Here is a 13,879-nt window from a genome sequence, read left to right as displayed (position 1 = left end):
CTCCAAAGCCCTTGAAAAATAAATTGAATCAACAGACTTTGTTAATAATGGTTAAAGAACATCTCTGATCAAGTCAGATATTAATCGATAACGTCAATATTGGCTAAAAAACTAATCTAGAAAAATAAAGAAAAAAATTTGTTTGTATGATTTTAATCTTTGTTATTCTTTAATACAATTTATGTCTTTCTTTAATGTGTACTTTTTTTTTACTTGTGATGAGGATTGTGATATCGATTAACATTGTTAAGTACAAGGAGGTGCCGTAGCATTTGGCATGCCGTTGTGTATTGGACGTTAATTTCTACAACAGACATGGGCATGATTGCTTAAAATGTATTTATAACATGAGGGTTGTCCCAAAAATAGCGAAGACAAATGACGTTATTCGGTTAATCGAAGACAAAGGAAGACGAATCAATGCCACAAAGGGTTTCAGTAATTTGCATTCAAATTATGTTCAGAAATCAACTATTATTTAAGTTTAAATAAGTGAAATGACAAAGTGTTTATATTTTATCTGAAGGTTGAAACTCATAATAAATAAATTGAAACAATTATTTGAAATGAATGATATTATATTTACTTTTAAAGTCATTGTCTGTAAGTACAGTTAAGAACAATTTGCAATGTACAGTCCAATAAAATTCAGCACCATATTTTCACAGTAGTAGTGAATAAAAGCAAAAAAAAAAATCTTTAATAATGCATTCCTGTCTTGTAAATAATTCAGCATTCTTAATAGATTTAACCTTGAACAAGCTTTTTCATATATATTATTTATATGACATGACCATCTAGCGTCACTTTAAAAGATAAGACTAAGATGACAATGGGTTGTAGATTCAATAATAATTCTACCATTGAAACAAAAATGAACAGTAGGATGATTATTTAACTCTCTTGAAAAATTTATATTACAATTTTCTGTGAGGGTTGAAATCCACAGCCCATGTGGAAGCCCATGTATTAATTATATCTATAACAGCTGTTAATGCAAACTCAATTATGAAGACAGAAATGATTTGATTGTATAATGGTACGATTCTATTTGTTCATTATTACGTCGGACATGATTTGATAGAGATATTTTTTCGTACTTAACGGTCTAAAGTAGTCATTGTAACAGTTTCTTAACTTCCGTTATTAATTTGTACGACAAAAAGGTATAATACCAATATTTAATTTAATATTAAAGAAGAACCTAAGAATATATTAAATATTACACCATATGTAACTGTAGGAATATGAATATATTTTCTTTGCTCGTAAAGGAGAAACATTTAACAAATTTTAAAACGGGGGTAAGTGAACTGCCTATTAAAGTATTCCAATTAAATGATATTTTACTGAAAAAAATATGGAAACTTAATATCAAAACTTTATGATAAACATGATGACTTCAATGTTTTTCTATCTTCGACTTTCCTATCTTATAAAGCAATACACCTTCATTACCTGCATGTTTTTTTTGTTTTTTTTTTTTTTTTGGGGGGGGGGGTGTCTCTCAGTTGATTTTAACTGCAAAGGCATGCTCTACATATGATAAATTTCTAAAACCAGGCAAGCTTTTGACAAGCAAATTGAACTAACTTATTGTTAGGCCATTATTATTCATCGAACTGTCTACGGATGTTCTGTTTTTCTGCTTACGACAAAGAGCACACAGGGGGGTTACTGATGATACTCTCTTCTCCATGGCAAATGATCCTGTTTTAAACTTTTTAGAGGTCCGTGTTTGCTTTGCTTTTGTTGACTTTTGATTTACAACACTGTTTTTATTGCCTCATTTCATGATACAAAAGAGGTCTTGAAACTTATGTATATAATACTGTACATCCTATCAGTGATATATTCAATTTAAAAAAAAAATATTGAGAATTTTTTATTTCGCATTTTGATGAACTAAAAAGTCTTAAAAAGTACTTCTTGAGTATGCGTTTCTATGAATATTTCAGAACATTTTTGGTTCATCTTATATGAAGGCACATATTTTACTTGAGTATTATATTGCTATTCTTATCGATATAGTGTAAAATCCGCCTCTAAAGTCAGTATACTTTATTTAGTTTCTAAACAACAACAATTGAATTTGTAAAAAGCCAAAACATTACAGTATCAATTTCAGTAAAACTAGGCATGATAGGAGGCTTTCAATTGGTATTTATGTTTTTAGCTCACCTGAGCTTTTAGTTCAAGTTAGCTTTTCTGATCACATTTTGTCTGTCATCTGTCTGTACGTCTGTCTGACTGTACTTTTCACATTTTCAACATCTCCTCAAGAACTTCTGGGCCAATTTCGAAACTTGGCACAAATTACCTTAAGGCAAAAGGGATTCAAAGTTGTGCAAATTAAGGGTCATGCCTTTTTATCAAGGGGAGATAACTAGAAAATTATGAACAATTTTGAGAAATTACGAAAAAAAAACAAGAACAATAAGGGCAGGAAAGCTGAATTTTGTTGGAAGCATCCTAAGGTAGTGTAGATTTAAAGATGTGAAAATCATGACCCATTGAATGAGGGGTCGACGTTTTACATAGGAATATATAGGGTAAATCTTTAAAAATCTTCTTCTCAAAACCTAATCAGCTAGGAAAGCTGAAACTTCATTGGAAGCATCCTCAGGTAGTGTAGATTTAAAGTTGAGAAAAACATGATCCCAAAGGGATTGGGTGGGGCCACAATGGAGGTTCGATGTTTTACATAGGAATATATAGGGTAAATCTTTAAAAATCTTCTTAAAGGTTCAGAGTCTGATGTAGTTTATTATCCCATATATAAACAATTGCTCAGGATCTTTTTGAGAACTGCAATACTCAACGTTTGATGTGACTCTAAAATCATCCTGTTAGAAAAGGGACTAATGATTATAAACATAAGAATAACTAGAGGGAAAATGGACTTTATTTATACAGGACCTACATGTATCATTCTACATTGTTCAGTTAGATTGTACTATGACTCAATTTCCTCAGGTGAGCGATGTGGCCCATGGGTCTCTTGTTTTTATTTTTGTTTTTTTTTTGTTTTTTTTTTACTCAGACGAACATAAATTATTAATTTAATTTGTAAAATAGGTATATATAAATGTTATGAGTTGATAAAGTATTCATTATATTACTTGATTTTTTCTAAACTTTATTCAACTTGCTGATAACAATCCTACTAAAGTTAAGGGCAATGCATATATATTCTGTAATTCTTAGTTCAAAATGTCCTATTGTTTATTTCCCCCCTACTCACACACTTACCTGCCTACTGTACATGCATGCACAATTAGCTTAAAAATGGATCGATATGACAGTAAAGTATGGCTCTTGCTAGTATATATATATATAAAATCTCTATATTAAAAAAGATTAAAAACAAATCATATGTCAAGGAGGCAGGTATCGCAGACTATACTGAAATAGCCAGTACACTCATTACAGATGTTTGATCCACCTCTAAATTTATAGCGGGAAATATGGCGCGAGTGCACTGTGACGTCATTCATGACTTTGTTCGTCTTTGTTTACGTTTCTCGACTCAATACGAAGGTGTGGAAGCATGTAACAAATCTTTTGAGTCTCGCCAAAGCATATGCGGTACTCAAAACTTGTTTTCAAACTTTAAGTCACCGTAAATTACGAGTTAAAAGTCGGCCATTTTTGGCATAGCACCACGGGTGAAAACATTAGAGAGCATTATGGGACGTAGACAAAAAATTTTGTTTGATGAACTGTAGGTTTAGCTCGTTCTTTTTCCCGCGCACACTGGTTCTTAGAACTCGCTTCGCTAGCCGGCGCTGCGCGCCGGCGAGCTGCGCTCGCTATAACAGACCGAATTCAGACGGCCGGTAATAATATAATGGTAAATCCTATTGATTAAGTTCTAACTAATTTACACTTCAATACAATGATATACATGCTGCATAAACTGTAACTTTTTTTCTATCCTCTAGTATAGTGCAGGAACTTCATAACAGTTTTAACAATACCAAAACCACATTTGTTCAACAAAAAGTGTTTTTCATGATATACCTTACATGACATTAACAGATATATTATCACAAAATGAAATAAGAGTCATGTTGTCTAGGTTATCAAGTATGCGTTTACATTTAAAAAGTTATTTTTTTTCTTCAAAATAGAAGAACTTCCTTTTAATCAGACGGTTCTGTAATCAAACCCTTCGGAAATTATAACAAGGGCATTCTTTTTCAGAGATATCGTGGTATATTTAAAGAAATCTCCTTCTTTAGATTGTTTTAAATCACCTAATTCTTATCTACGCCGGGGTCTGTTGGGATTGTTTACTTCTTCTATGCTTTTTCTTGTACTCTCATAAACAGTTCGAAATCAATTTTGTTATGTTAAATGCTCTCTTTTTAAGGTAAGTACGTTTACTCTTTATTAAAACGAAATATTTAACTCGTTTTTTTTTAATTTACTCTGGTATATAGCTATCCGTCTGGCGCATTAACATACTGCAATAATAGTATGAAAAATGGTTGGAAATGAACTCTAAGTAATCTACAGTCGTATACAATGATATACAGGTTGCATTAATTGTCGTTTTATTGATATATTTAATTTCAGTGTAAAAACTTAATTAGAATTGTAACAATATCAACACCACAATTTTTTCTACTAAAGCTTTTTAAGAATTGATATTTTAAAATGTAATTTGCATGACATAAACAACCATATGATCGCACGATTTCATTAACAAAATAAAAAAAGAGTCAAATCTGTATATTCTCAACTATGATATACATTGAAAAAAAATGATAAGGCAATTTTGTTCAGAAAAAATAGCTCGCTTTTATTAATTTCGAATTTATAATTCAATCTTGAGGAAATAAATACCAATGGCGTCCTTTATTATAGGTTTCTTGGTATTGTATTGTTAAATACTCTCCATATTTGAATCGTTTTTTAAACCACAAGGTTCTTACTTACATGTACATTAGATGCAGTGACCATTTAGGATCGTTGATTACATGTTTGGTTTCCATTGTACTCACATAAACAGTTGGAAATCAAATTTCAGTCGGTGTTTTAGAAAGATTGGATATTTACCTAAACGAGAGAACAACAACATAGCATTAAACGATTTATTTTGGACGTTGTTGTGTCAATAACTGCCGTCAGGTGAGCAAAAACATTGAGTAGCGCGCTATGATAAGTTGTCTGCTCAACTGATAGCAGGTATTGACACAACGACTTAAAAAGAATCATTTAATGCTGATATTAATATTTCCTTATAGATAAATCAACCATGGGAATAAACTTTTAATTATTCTTGAATAATTGTAAAACATGGTGTTTTAACAACTTGTATGTTTTGGAAACTATTTTATGTAAAATAAGTTTAAATTATTACGAAGTGTTTAGACTGTTTAGATTGTTGTATATAGAGGCATTTAAAGATCACAGAATCTAATGGACAAAGCACAGAAGAGTGTAATAATTTATATAAAAACATACTAAACGCACAAAAGGCCATTTGAACCATAAAATGCTTTCTTTGAGGATTCTTGCGAGATATGAAGGTAGCAACATTAAGGAAAAAACACAACATCATTATACATTTGTTCACGTTTATATAACAAATTACTAATTTAGAAATAATGTATCATTTTTTAATGTGTCTCGGGATATAAATACGAGTTGGTCACTTGTTTAAATCAAGATCTGATAAAAAGATACGACAATGTTGCACCATACTTCCTTTTTTTCATTTTTTGTGATGACCTAAAAAGCCCGCTTAAAAAATAGATTAATATAAAGTAAATTAATTATCATAATAAATCAATATAACACTACTTTTGACAAAACAACAATTTTAATATTACAATAAAGAGAAACAGTAAAGGAAATTTTACTTGTGTAATTGAAAAAAAGAATGAAAAAAAGAATGAATAGTGACGGAATAGAACCACTTCCGTGGAGGTCACAGAGCGGTTAAAAATTGTGCACAAATCGATTGAGAGCTGAGTTAGAGTCTATTTAGGCATTTTCAGAGGGAATTTTATCACATAATCCTATTCAATAGCAAACTGATTTACCTCGAACATTATAAAGCAAGCTTTTCTTTAACGGAACAAAACAGAAAAGCAGAAGGAGTTAAACTTGAAAAGAACGGTCTGTGATAGGTTGCGTTTGCAATTTTGATTGACTTATCATAAGAGTCAAAAATGAACTATAACTAATTTTAACTACTAACAAATTAAATATTGCGATTGTTTTTTTCTATTTTTTACCTCTTGACCCAGACTTATGTTATGCAGGAATAGCAGTTGATTGCGCAAACAGTGGTATGTAAAGGAAAACGTGTGCATGTGTTAATGTTTTGATCGTAAAAAGTGAGCAAAGGTAACTAAATTATTGTTGATGTACAGTGCGCAATATCAAAGAATTAGCCAAGTCGTCTTATATGGTAATTAATTTGAGTCAGACATAATCTTTCTTATGTTGTAAAAGGTAATGACCCACTTATAATTTTGTTAGAATTATATCATGTAACGTTTTGTTCAGTCAGTTTCTATAGAGCTATGAACTACAATAACTTTTCGTAAGAAATACAAGAAATCATACTCAGTTGATGTCGTAACAACGATGGACAACAAAAGTTCCAGCCGCCATGAATTATGCATACAGTTTTCTCTGTTCATTACCAGGAAACAACGGTCAACTGTAGAAACTTCAGCTGTCCTCAAACGTCCGTCACCGGTGTAAAAAAAAAAATCAAAGTACAGAGGAAAAAATGTGACATTCCATTCAAAACACGAGGACGTGTTTTCCCCGGAGCGGTGGGAAACTATCACCGTTCAAAATTCATTGTTTATTTATAACTTTATTTTGGACTTTACTTTTAAAATTCATCATCTGTTTCGTAATATTTTTTCACAATTTATTTCTTACAAAGTTACAAGTTTATTTTGTGACTCTATATGTGATTTCAAAGAGACAGTGTGGCATGTCTCAAGATTTGCTAATCTCTTAAAACAACATTGTGCAATTATCAGGTTTTTTTTCATGTCTTGGACATCAACGACTAATTGAGTTTATTTAATTATTTTATATCTGTGAACCTTTCACTCAGCTTACTTATGTCATCACCTGTCAATTTATACTCATTGTTCGGATTCTTATAAATAAGTATGTACAATTGTGAATCGGCAGTCTGGAATACAGCGGCCAGCTCGGCCACGTCCGACTCACCTAGAGTCTTGAGTCTGGAGGCCACTACTGGCCATATCCGACTTGTTTGTAACATGTCTGTCCCTTAGATTGTAATAATGTTGCCCTCGTTCAGTCTCGACCAATTAAAACGGAATACAGCATCAATTGTTTTTTGGTTTTTTTTGAAAGCGCATTTTTTATTGAACACGGATGATTGATCTTTATAGATACAATTTCGAAGATGACAATATTTTTTGAATAGTATGTTAAGATTTCAATTTCTTCAAATATACTTGTCAACGTGTTAATAATATAAATCTTTGGACCTACATTAAACAGTCTGATTATGGTTCTTCAAAAGGTTGGCTTGAGGATGTTCTTAATTGTAAGTGAATCATTGCATATTTCAGCTGTATCTGGGTGAAACTACCCATCCCTTAAAATGAGGCAAAAATATATTTGAGAGAAGGAGTGGTACAAGGCATATTTTTGCAATCTTTTTATCAACCACAGGATATAGCTGTTACATTAAGTGTCACCCTTCAAGACCTTTCAGTTACTTATTGGTTGACTGACCGAATGGCAGAGGCTCATCCTGTGAACGCTTTATTCAACCGTTGTTCATCTTACGTTATCAGCAATGGCACCTGTGCGTGTTAACAGGTTAAAATAAAGACAGATCCATTTCATATATTAAGAACCTATTTTTGAAGACTGAAATCACAAGTAGTTCATTGTATTTGTTTATAAAAGTTAAAGACATTTATAGAATCACGAGACCAATTGAAACAGGAAGACTCTTCTTTTATTTCAACAAAGGCGTATCAAGAATTAGAAAAAAATTATAAAAAACAGAAACCTGGTGATAGTGGCTGGTCATTAAGGATCCGGAAAGTCTGCCATTATCCAGCATATTGTGCTCAAATATAAAGAATAGGGCTGGACCGTTAGACGAGTAAAAATGGTAGAAGACATCGTGGGTGATTGTTATTCGAGTCGATTTCAAAAGAATAAAACTTTTTTTGTTCTAAATGATTCACTTGGAAAAGAAGCTTTTGACGAAATATTGAATAGTTAATGGCAAACATATGAGGAGGAATAATTAAAGGTTTACTTAGAAAAGGCAAACATTATGATGTCATGTAGAAGCCACATTCTTGATGATGCTGGATTAGCACGTTATCTCGTGAATCAATCACATATCGTAAACATTGATGATAATAAAAAAAAACTATGTGTTTTTGAAAAACGACAGATTTTGAACAAATACACATCTGCTATAAATTTTTCCGGAAAAGATCGTGATAAAATCGTTGCATTAGCAAAGTATTTCCAGTTATTGTGTAAGTTATATTCCAACAAAGAAGAAAACAAGAATAAGGGAATAAGATTTTTTACAAAACACGTAACAGAGCTAAAAGAAGATATAACAGGGTTTAGAAAAAAAAAAACGACAAAAGGAAATATTGTGCTTTGGCTCTTCTTGTACTTTACATTGATCTTTGCGTTAGTGGTTTTTTAAGAAATAAAGAGAAAATTATAATTCAAATGCACGTTGGAACTGTGTGGTTTACCGGAGGAAACACCACTTTCAACTATAGGCAACTATCTTAATTCCATTAAAGACTGTTTTATCAAAAAAGTTGGCAACACTTATAATTTTTATCACAATTCTGTGATGGAAGTTACCACACATGCGTTTGGTACAGATTACCCGAAAAAACAATAAAATACGCTGACATCGGGTTCCTAGGAAGAAGAGTACGACAAGGGGATGGCGAAGAACACAAAGATTTGCTTACTATTTATCTAAGTGACCAATACATAAAGGAAATTTGGAAAAGGCTTTATACTGAACTGTTTGGTGAACGCCTGTTAGCTGTTGTACTCAACCCTTGTCTAAGGAATGAAAAAGTAGTTTAAGTACTGGAAGAAAGATAGCAGACCATCTCGAAAATCTACAAAGGTTACTGAAAACAAAGGAGCTTACAATTGATAAACACGTGTTTGATAGGACGTCTTAAAGTGAACTTATATCGAAATTTGACTTTTTTTGGTATTTCATAGTGAAGTATGGCCACTTTTTTCCTTTGGTCGTATTTTGTCATACACAGATATAAAAATACTGCATAAATACTCTACAACAAAAACAATTCGACCTGGCGAGCTCTTTCCTTTTCTCCGCGATGTGTTGCAATGGTTCAATAGAATTGTTTACTCATGTTTTTAAAAACAATGCAGAAGAATATTTGAAAAAAAGCAATGGGAGGTCTTTACCCTATTCACATAAAATCTGTGTTTAAAAATTATGAATTACTTTGTAAGTTGATTAAAATAGGTGTAGATGTTAATCAAAAGACTGAATACGATTCCGGTGATTGAGCCTCTCTTATGTTAGCAGCTTGAAATGATACTCAGGAATACGGTAATATTAACCATAGTGAGTCGGGCAAAACAAAAAGAGATCAAACTGTGCAATTTTTACTAAGTAATGGAGCCAACATAAATTTATGTAGGAAAAACGGAGTTCAGCCTACATAATAATTTGGCGTTGGTATTCATTTGTGGGAGGTGTTTCAAAGAGTTGGCCACGTAATTGACACCATTAAACTATTAACTTTTCTGGCAACTAGAAAACTGACCAGTCAGGAAGGGCCCCGCTATGACAATTAATATAGAGAAGTGAAAAAACTTTGAATTCCATCCTCTTTATATTAACAATGATGAAAAATAAATGCCCGGCAGAAGATGTAAAGAACTGGAATATATAGGATCTCGTGATTTGTAGTTGGCTATGATTTTCATCCAACAATTAAAGTGTTTTCTTCTTGAGCCTTAGTGAGGGGATAAAACACACAAGTTGGATTAAAATCATATTATACTACAAATCATATGAGATTCTATTTATCCCATGTTTTATACACCACAATCAATGTTTACACTGTTTATAAAACTCCACATTATTTTACTTCATTATGCCTACGCAAATCCCATTGTAAAGTCACAACTGTGGGATATCAAAGAAATATCCAATGAGTCATATCCACGGAATAAAGTGGGTTAACATGGGATGAAATAAACTTTGTTAAAAAAACAAAGAATTGATACCAATGCAATGATACCTAGGCTTTGCCTCAACTTCAAACAAACATCACTTGCAGACACATGTGTACGGTAATATATATAACAGATAAAGACAGACCTTAGATTTTCTGAAACAGGCAAGATAATTAATCTCAGATTAATTATCCTGGTCTCATCCATTTATTGAATTAAATCAGGGCCTACAGAAGGAATATTTTCAGGTACTATTCTTAAGTTTCCTTTAATATAAACATAGCAACCAAAAACAACAACAACACCAAAACATCTATTTAAAAAAGCAGAAAAAAAAAAAGAATCAAAAATATATTTTTTTTTAATTTATTGTAATTCATACATATCTTTTTTTTAATTTTACAGAATATAAGTATTTGGACTAGAATGAAATATATTTATCAAATACCATCCTTTAAACTGAAAGGTAAAAATATTAGGGTGCAGCTCATGGAATGAGAGTTAAATTTGCTTCAAAACAAACATCAGTGCAGACAAAGGTGTTCATTAATCTCGATATGACAGATAGAGATAAGCCTCTAAATTCTCTGCAGCAGGCAAGATAATTAATCCCAGGGGATTAATTGTTCTGCTTTCTCATCCTTTTCTTCTAAATTTACAATTAGATTTTTTTTTCAGAAATGATAGAATGTGTTTATTATCTGATTACCTGTTAACATTAACAGCATTAAGGCAGAACAAAATAAAATGAATAATTAAAAAAATAAAATAGTGAAAAAGGCAATCTTAATATATATCTTGATTTTAGAATTCATTAAAATTATTATAAATCATTGTGTACGGTATTTCAACCAAAATAAAATATGAATATTATATTTTAAATCCATATTTCAAAGAATGTACACAATACTACACACCATTCAAAATTGACAAAACAAAGTTCATTTGCAGACACAGGCAGTGCAGTAATTAATCTCAATGTGACAAATAAAGATAAAGCTTAGGATTTTCTTCCTGTGGAAGGTTTATTAATCCAAAAGGACAAATATTGCACAGCCTTCCATGTATAAAATGGTAACATTCTCAGCAGTTATCTCTCTTTGCCCATTCATTCTCAGTAGTTATCTCTCTTTGCCCATTCATTCTTATGCATAATTAGGAATCTACCCCACCACCCCAGCTCCAAACCAGAAGACATAAAGAACCAAACTTAGCATCAAAATATGTCTTTCTGCCTACTGAACTACCATACCAAATTTGAACTTGATTGGGCAACCATAAAACAAGTTATTAGAAAAAACAGGAAATTTGTGGACGGAGGAGTGACAGACGGACAGACAGAAGGACGGACGGACAGAGTGATTACTATAAGGCACCCGCAAATCCTTGCGGGGCCCTAATTATGAAAACAATGTGATTATTAGTCCCCTCCGGTGAAGATTTCCTCTGCGTCCGTCAGTCCATCCGTCTGTTGGTCTGTCCCACTTCAGTTTTCCACATTTTTTTGTCTTTATGCGTTTAAGGAATAATATGAAATTTGCTGAACAGCTTCAAAATGTCAAACTACAAATCAAGTTTACACTTTTGTAGCGTCTGGTTGACATATTTTCGAGAAAATTAATTTTTTATATTCAATATTTGAATGTTCGGGTTCGATAATCTGCATAACAGTGTATTTTTTTCACAATTTCCACAAACCGGTAGGGGACGCCTATTGCTTATGCAATACTCTCAGTATGTTTGTTTTGTTTTGTTTTTTTAAAGCAAGGCAATAGGTGAATAAGTAGGTGGTTTTTTATGATGAGAAATTATAGGTGTTGGTATACTTTGTTTTTTCCCTTAAACAACGCACGAGTTTGATTTATCCTAATGACCTGATGGCTGTGCAATAAACTCTAATTATTTGGTTTATTAAGCATTAACACAGTTGTTTTCTCTCTGATGGCCCTTTGGAGACGAAGCCAAATTTCTCGGATGGTCCGCTTGACGAGGTCAAAGGGTACCCAGATGACTTAATTTTAGCATAGCTTTAAATACATGTATAATTTTGCAAACGTTTAATAGATGCCCCCCAAAAAATATTCCGTCAATTGGTGCAATAATGATGAAAAAAATCCCAGCTGTGCCTGATATCCAACCCAACGATATCTTGAGGGGTCCACAGCTAATTATGAGTGTAACCAACCAACTAATAAAAAAAAATAAAAAAAAAATGTTTTTCATTTTTTAACTCTAGAACATTCTGACCAGGTGTTAAACAACATTGAAAATGTTATATATACAACAGAGGTAAATTATTTTTTATTTTATCTTAATGCCGCTACAGCTAACCGAGTTGTTTGGGCAATGTAGCAAACATTTATGATACAACGTCGCTTATAGATAAAAATATAATTAGGTGTCGCTACAAATTATTGCATTTACAATTGACATCGCCAACGGTTAGTGATGTATCGCCGTATAATGATATAATTATATCAATAGCAATACAAACGCAGTGTAGCTCTAACACTTAATGAAGCATGCGAATATCTTCATTTTCAACCGCTAATGATACCACTGTTTGCCATTTAGCGTTGCAGTTTCTCACTGTAATGATCTTTAGATTGTGAAATTAAAATCAGTTTTACACTATTTCATTTCCTTACATTCGCTTAGCAGAAGTTCTACGTTGATTTCTCCATAACATACATATATATCTGTATTAATAATAAAAGATAGATAATAAAATAGAACGATCAATCGATAGATAGTTTAAGACAGACAGTAAGATGAAAACTCTCCTAATTAACTTCACTCTTTTCATCAGACTGAATAAAATGATGACAATCGTAATTATTTAAAAAAAAAAACAGAAACATTTTTTGTTTATTTTCTGTACAAGTTAATGTTCCAAATATGTGCAGCTCTACACCTAGTTTCAAAATTCAGTGTTTTTCGTAAAAAGTATTTAAGGATTATGTTTTTGTAATTGATACATTGAAGTGATTTAGGAATAATTGTTACGAATATGACACAAAACTATTGTGATTGATTTTATTTCCAAGTGATCTCATCAGCACTTACAAAATCCTCTAAATTTAGTTAATCATTAAATTACTTCAGATGATTCCGTGATTGCTGAATAAAAACAGATATCAATTAATATTTATAAGTTTAATAACATATTAGCGCTTTTGATTAGTCGAAACATTTCTTTGATACCTGCATCACTAAAAAATTTTCCGGATCTACTTTTCTCATCTATTCAGATTTAACGCCATTTGTAGAGCAGGAATTTCCCAAACACTGTCAACAAAATGTAAAGTTGTACTTGTTTAATTCTCAGCAAACATAATATAATTTTATGAATTTAAAAAAAATTAAGAGTTTAACCTTTAAAACAAAATAAAAAACACACTATCTTATTCGCTATATAAAAAATAAAGCGTCTCCTCACGATTTCGTATGCTTAAGATCGACGATCAACATTTACAGCGATGATGGCTGTTCCAATTCCAGGAAAGATAATCACGACCATATAAGTATATACACGTTCACGATAACACAGCTGTTCGGTTACGATGAGTTTTAAATTACACTTTCTTTTATCGTTTTGACATCTTTCAAGTGATATCTTTCTTACTCCTATCCGGCCATTTATTTTACACAA

General features: G+C 31.8%; 1 protein-coding gene across 2 annotated transcripts in view; it reads left to right on the top strand.

The window, feature by feature from the left end:
• The window catches only part of LOC105339984 (uncharacterized), a 311,465-nt gene that overhangs the window by 187,354 nt on the left and 110,232 nt on the right, over positions 1-13,879 (top strand). The gene's annotated exons all lie outside the window — the stretch shown is intronic.

The sequence above is a fragment of the Magallana gigas genome, chromosome 1, assembly GCF_963853765.1.
Source record: "Magallana gigas chromosome 1, xbMagGiga1.1, whole genome shotgun sequence".
NCBI lineage: Eukaryota > Metazoa > Mollusca > Bivalvia > Ostreida > Ostreidae > Magallana > Magallana gigas.
The sequence above is the reverse complement of the archived record's forward strand: the minus strand, read 5'-3'. Positions and strand labels throughout refer to the sequence as shown.